General features: G+C 43.0%; 1 long non-coding RNA gene across 1 annotated transcript in view; it reads left to right on the top strand.

Moving 5' to 3' along the window:
• The window catches only part of LOC105853914, a 148,490-nt gene extending 144,508 nt beyond the window's left edge, over positions 1–3,982 (top strand). The window contains exon 4 of the long non-coding RNA XR_001145655.1: positions 3,843–3,982. This is a non-coding gene — a long non-coding RNA (uncharacterized LOC105853914). The remainder of the gene's footprint in view (positions 1–3,842) is intronic.
• Positions 3,983–6,455: the final 2,473 nt, after the last annotated feature.

Genomic DNA, 6,455 nt, shown 5'->3' on the forward strand with positions numbered 1-6,455 from the left:
GAGGGGGAAAATCCAGTCTTAGCTCATCAATTATCTAAGCTATATATACCCACACTGAAAAGTTTGGGTTTAAATGGAAAGAATCCGAAGAAGCATGACTCAGCAGACTCCTGTATGACTTAGCAGACTCCTGTGAGATCTCAAGTTACAAGGTTGGCTTAGGACTTAGTATAGCCAAAGAAACACAAAAGAAAATAATAATCACATTTCCTGTCACTCACGCAAAATATATATATATTTACGCAAAATATATATATATATACTTATATATATATACGCAAAATATATATATATATTTACGCAAAATATATATATATACTTATATATATATACGCAAAATATATATATATATATTTATATATATAAAAAATGCCAAACATTTTATATATATATATATTATATATGTATAATATATATATTATACATATATAATATATGTATATATATAATGTTTGGGATTTTTTAAATGAGCATATACAGTGTTGGCAAACATAGCGGGAATAGTGTTCTCATTTACTCTGGTAGAAGCATGAACTGATACAGTGTTTTTGGAATACAATTTAACAAGGAGAATTAAATGTTTTTAAACTTACATGGATTAACACAAAAATTTGCATTCAGTCATTTTCATTGCTCCATTAGCTGTAGTAATGAAGTAATAGAAACCTTTTGGTTATCCAGGAGTGGAGTAATTCAATATATAAAGTGCATCTAAAGTCTATAATGTGCATTCGCTATGGGCATGGAAAATCAGTTTTCTGCAAACTATTTAGTAACAGTATAATGTCTATTACTTCTGTAGAGTTACAAGTGTGTGTGTGTGTGTGTGTAATGAAAGAGTTATCTGTAGTCATGAAACTCCAAGAAATTTTCTTTCTAATTGTTAGTGTTCTGGGTGACATTGAGCAAACTACTTACAAGTCTCTGATTCCCATTTGGGGGAGGTCACACAACTCTGAATACTTCCTTCAACTGAGTTCTCCTTCCTGCTCTCTGGAATCTTAGACAGCTTTCCCCATCTATGTCTGGAGACCAGCAAAGATGACTTCAATTGGGTCACTGTATTGCCAGGATGGAGCGTGGAGTTAACATTGCCACTAGGGAATCCACGCAAAGCATCCCAGGCACCGTCCTCACCCCAACATTACACCCCATTAGGGTAATGCAGACAAAATCAAGTCGCCTTTTTACCAGAGTCACTGATACATTTAAAATTGCCAACTTCTCTCTACCCAGCACTCCCCACCCCCACTAACCTCACTTCATTTTTTCCATAGCACTTAACTGTTTTTCAAAGAAGGTACTGTGTACTCATTGACCATGTTTCAACATCTGTTTTGTTCATTGACACAGCCCCAGCATCTAGAGCACAAATTTTGACTGAATAGAGGAAGAATGAGCAAACAAATGAATGGCTATGAATGTTCTTTAAAATTTTCTGCACCAAAGAATCACTCTGTAGAGTAAGACATTGTAAGTGGCAACTTTTTTTTTTTTTTTTAAGATTTTTTTATCTATGCATACAAGAACTCCGGTGCAGGCCAGAGGTGTAGGGATAAGAGGACTCACCTTAGATATGTGGATAGCAGAACAGGCAGATCCACTGAAATACACTGCTGAGGGGAGCAGCGGTGAGACAGGAGAGGCCTGCTGTGCCCTGTGGGTCAGCTCCCTGACTGGGGACAGCTTCACAGTGCTATGCTTTAACCCCAAGTAGGCCTGTGATTGACAAATTTTGAGCCATATCCAGGCTACATGTTTGAAGCCCTGCAATATTTTCTTGTACATTTTTTTTCCGAAACAATTTAAATTGAAACAAATTCCAAAGCAGTATAGTACACTAGATGGGCTCTTCACTCAGCGTTCCCTAACATCATCCTACATAGTCCCCACAGTGTTTGTCATTGGATACCAGGCTTACTTAAAAATTAGAAACCGGGCCCCCCCTGGTGGCGCAGCGGGTTAAAGCACAGCACTGAGAAGCTAAAGCCACTTCCGCATGAGTTCGAATCCCACCTGCCCCAGAGGTGACCGCATGGCGTGGCAGACCTCTCCTGGCCCACCCGCTGCTCCCCTCAGCAGTGTACTTGGTAGATCTGCCTGTTCTGTACCCCACTCTGTCTCTGGTGAACCCTCTCACCCTCCGCATCTCTGGCCTGTACCCCAGTTCTGTACAAATAAATAAATAAATCTTTTAAAAAAAAAAATCAGAAACTCCTAAGGATTAAGTCTCAGCACTATCAGCTCTATGCTGAGTTCGATCCCCAGCCGGGGACCTGACCCACATGGCACAGCAGACCTCTCCTGACCCGCCCGCTGCTCCCCTCAGCAGTGTATTCCAGTCAATCCGCCTGTTCTGCTCCCACTCTGTCTCTGGTGAAGCCTCTCACCTTCCATACTTCTGCCCTGCACCCGAGTTCTTCTATGCCAAAAAAATTTTTTTTTTTAAATCAAGAACTAAACCATAAAAACATGGGTGTTTTAACTTGAAGCATGTGTATGGGGACACTGACTCCACCTCCTACCCGCAGAGTCACTTGGGGTCACCCTGTGGCACCTTTCAAGCAGGAAGCTGCTGCTCTGTTTGGCCCAGACGCCTCTGCTCCCAGTTTTATTTCCAGCACCGATGATTAGTTGACATTTATCTTCAGACTGTTGGAGCTGCCTGGTGCAGATGAGGGGGTCAGACTCCACCCCCTGACCGCCGCCAGCCCAAGCTGGACTGGACTTATGGGCAGGCCCTCCGTCTTAACCCCACCCCTGATGTCCTCAACCACAGGCTGCTGTGGTAAAGTAAAGCTCCTGTGAGTAAAGCTCCTGAGTGCCCTTTCTTTCATCAGAGCTGCTGCTGAGGCAGCTAACCCAGTGGCTGCAGGCCCTTCACTGCTCCCCTCAGCAGTGTATTTCAGGGGAGCTTGCCTAACTTTATTTTCCCACCTTAAGGCACTTTATTTTAACAGATGAGGGAGCCCCTACACTCCATGGCCACAGGCCTTTGTCTCACGCTGCCCGGTTCCTATAGCAGCAACATCCACTTTGCACCATCCGTCAGGAGCAGGGCCTTCTTTCTCTCCCTCTCCCCTGCTAGCTGTCCCAGTCCTCCATCCTGTGGCTGGATGAAATGTTTTTTTCCTTTTGCTGCGCCAAAGGCCCTTTGTGTTTGTGGCCATGGGTGGCCCAGAATGGGTGAGAGGTTCTGAGCTTTGCCGTGTGAGGATACAACGCCACACCCAGCCAGAGCACAGGCAGGAAAAGGGTGGGAGCTTTCCATTTCATCTGTGGCGGGGACACTTGAAATTAATGTTTTCTGTTAAAGTGCCTTCAGGTGGGAAAATAAAGTTAGGCAAGATGTTTATATTGCTTGTAGATATACCCTATATCTAAATTGAAACGTTCTTTAAAGATTTATTTACTTATGCATACAGAACTGGGGTATGGGCCAGAGGTGGGGGATAAGAGAATTCACCAGAGACAGAGTGGGGAGCAGAACAGGCAGATCCCCTGAAATACACTGCTGAGGGGAGCAGCGGGCGGGCCAGGGAAAGTCTGCTGCACCATGTGGGTCAGCTCCCTGGCTGGGATGACACTCATACTACTGTGGCTCTGATAGCTTCATAGTGCTGTGCTTTAGCCCACTGTGCCACCAGGCAGGGCCCCTGAGTCCCTTTTAAGCACAAGGGTGCGGCCCCACAGTCAGGCAACCCAATGCACATCCCAATGCACACCGGGTTTGCCCTGAAACAAAACCAGCAGGAGCTTTGCACCCCAGGCTCAGGCATCTTGTCCCACTTTCCTCCTGTGTCCCGAAGCTTGACATGATGTCCAGTTTCTTGCATTTCTAGGCCACATCCTGGGCAACCAGCATGACACCACATGGAGAGGGCTCATCTTGACCTGCCTTCGTCGTCATCCCACCTAGCAACAATCTGCAACAAATGGCAGATTTTCTGACCAGACAGATCAGAGTCACTGCAGATGCAGAAGTGAGGTAAACACCAAATGTATTTTCTTCTCCTAGCCTTAAGACAGCCTTCATTGCTTGTATTCTTTCAGTAATGGTAATGTCCCTGAGACTCAGTTGGCCTTCAGTGACCTCTGTTTTTCATACCAAGGTAACAAGAGGTCCACTCTGGGCCCACTGAGGAAAGTCTTGCAGGGACTGACCAGAGCAATCTCATTAGCCCAACCCTGTCAACACATAGAGGAAACAGATCTGCTCTAGTGATCTTGGACCCAAGGCAAAGAAAAAGATCCGGAAGGTTTGCACTGTGTATAATCTGTGTGAGATGCTGCAGACAGTCCCACACAGAGTGCTTGTTCTTCAGCCTCTGGTGCTGCTTCAATGAAATGATCGCTCTAGAAGTGAGGGGAATGGGGTGCAATAAGCCACAGCTTGTATTTGTAATCCACTGTTTTCCAGTTCAATCAGTTGTTGGATGTGGTTTTCAAATATGTCTGATGAATACAACATTGATTTCTGTCTGTGATGAGTGAAGAAAAATCATTGCCGTGAAAACTCACTGCAATCAAGCCATCTGCAGTTTAGTTTGGTTTGAGAAAACCTTAATATGTTGTAGTCAACATTAAAATTTACCACCCTTCAGCCTTAACGTGATCAATTCAGGCTACTCAAGATAGTGATATGTGCAGCGATGCCATTAGGCAAGCCATGTGAGGTTGTAGAACTGGTATCTGCTTCACCGCCATGAAAGAATGTTTTATGTCTTTCCTCATTTAAAACATGTGTAAGCATCTTTTTCTAAAAAGCAGTCAGTTTTCTGCATGTACCCATTTCTCTGCACATTTCTGAAAGTACCTAATCTTACCCACTGTTTAGTTGTATTTAGAATATCTCACATTTTGTCTGTCCTCTTTTTTAAAATTTATTTTTAGATTTATTTATTTATGCATACAGAATTGGGGTGCAGGCCAGAGGCTCAGGGGCGGCGAGAGGCTTCACCAGAGACAGAGCAGAACAGGCAGGTTGACGAAGTACATTGCTGAAGGGAGCAGCGGGTGGGTCAGGAGAGGTCTGCTGCACCATGTGGGTCACCTCCCTGGCCTGGGATCGAACTCATGCTAAAGTGGCTGCAGATAGCTTCATAGTGCTGTGCTTTGACCCCTTGCGCTACCAGGGAGGGCCCTGTCTGTCCTCGTTTTAAACTCTAGCAATTTGCGCTGGAAAGCATTATTTGTACTTGAAAAGTGCTACTGTTTTACCAGTGAAATTCATTGTACTCTATAAAAGTGTCATAGCTGACAATGCACTAGAAATTAGGGACAAATTCAGTCAAATTCAGTTTTCAATTATGTATTTTTTTATTCTGATTGACCCATTTAGCTTTTTGTTTGTTTGTTTGTTTTGTTTTTGTTGTTGTTGTTGTTGTTGTTTCCATTGCAAAGAAATTTATTTTAGGACCATTCATTCTAAGAGCTTTTTTGATCCTTTTCTATCCCAGCTGAATGTGTGAAATCCTCAGTTTGTTTCAGGCCATAAGAACCAAAATTTATGATGTCACAAAGTTGTAACCTTTAAAGCGGCTGTGTTTGATACTTTGATTCATTGGTTCATTTTTTTCTGTGAACTGGACATTTCACAGTACATAATAACTATAATTACCGCATGGAAATAACAAGCAAATTGGGTATGACTAACAAGCATTTATGTTTCAGTGTTTGTGAGGAGAACAGATGTGATGGTGAACATCAGCTGGAACACTCCAGTCCTTGTCAAACACGCATGCTGTTAATCATATATTTACTGGCATGTAGAAAATAGTAAATCATTACTAAATTTCAAAATCTGCAGCATGTGTTTCATGTCAAGACACAAAGAAACGATCCTGTACCCTTTCTGGGTTCTTCTAGGCTGACAAATAATCTAACAAGTATCAGACAGATTGAAGAGAGCCAAAGCAAGTCTGATAACAACTTGTACGCCTCCTGTATACAAGGGAGAGACTCAGCATGACTGACTGACTGGCCCACTTGGTGTCTGCTGCCATCTTAGCTAAGACGGAAGGGGGTGGGGGAGAAACTGGCAGGTGGAGAAACCACAAAGGTCAGTTTGGGGACTTACGGGGAAGACACAGCAAACAAAAGGTACGTATATATAGCTCTGCCTTCTCCATTGAAAAAAAAAAAAAACGGAGCTATGATTGAAAAGAAGTTTTTTCTCTGAAGAGCCCCTTACAGAGAGATGTTGACATATAAATATCAAAAGCAATCTCCATGAAGCCTTCACCCACCCCAGAAATAAAACTTGGCTAAAAAGACATTTCAGGGCTAGTGTATTTTTTTGCCCTCCTATCGTCTTTACTAGAGTTTATCACAAATGCTGTAGATTAGAAGACATATGGAAGATTAAGGGTAGAAGTGAAAAAGAGATGTCTGTTCATTTGTGTGTTTATGTGTTGCAAGGAGAGGAGGTGTGAAGGTTCGCAACGGTAACCTTC

Source organism: Condylura cristata, unplaced genomic scaffold (genome assembly GCF_000260355.1).
Source record: "Condylura cristata isolate star-nosed mole 26May11 unplaced genomic scaffold, ConCri1.0 scaffold00021, whole genome shotgun sequence".
Classification (NCBI taxonomy): Eukaryota; Metazoa; Chordata; class Mammalia; order Eulipotyphla; family Talpidae; genus Condylura; species Condylura cristata.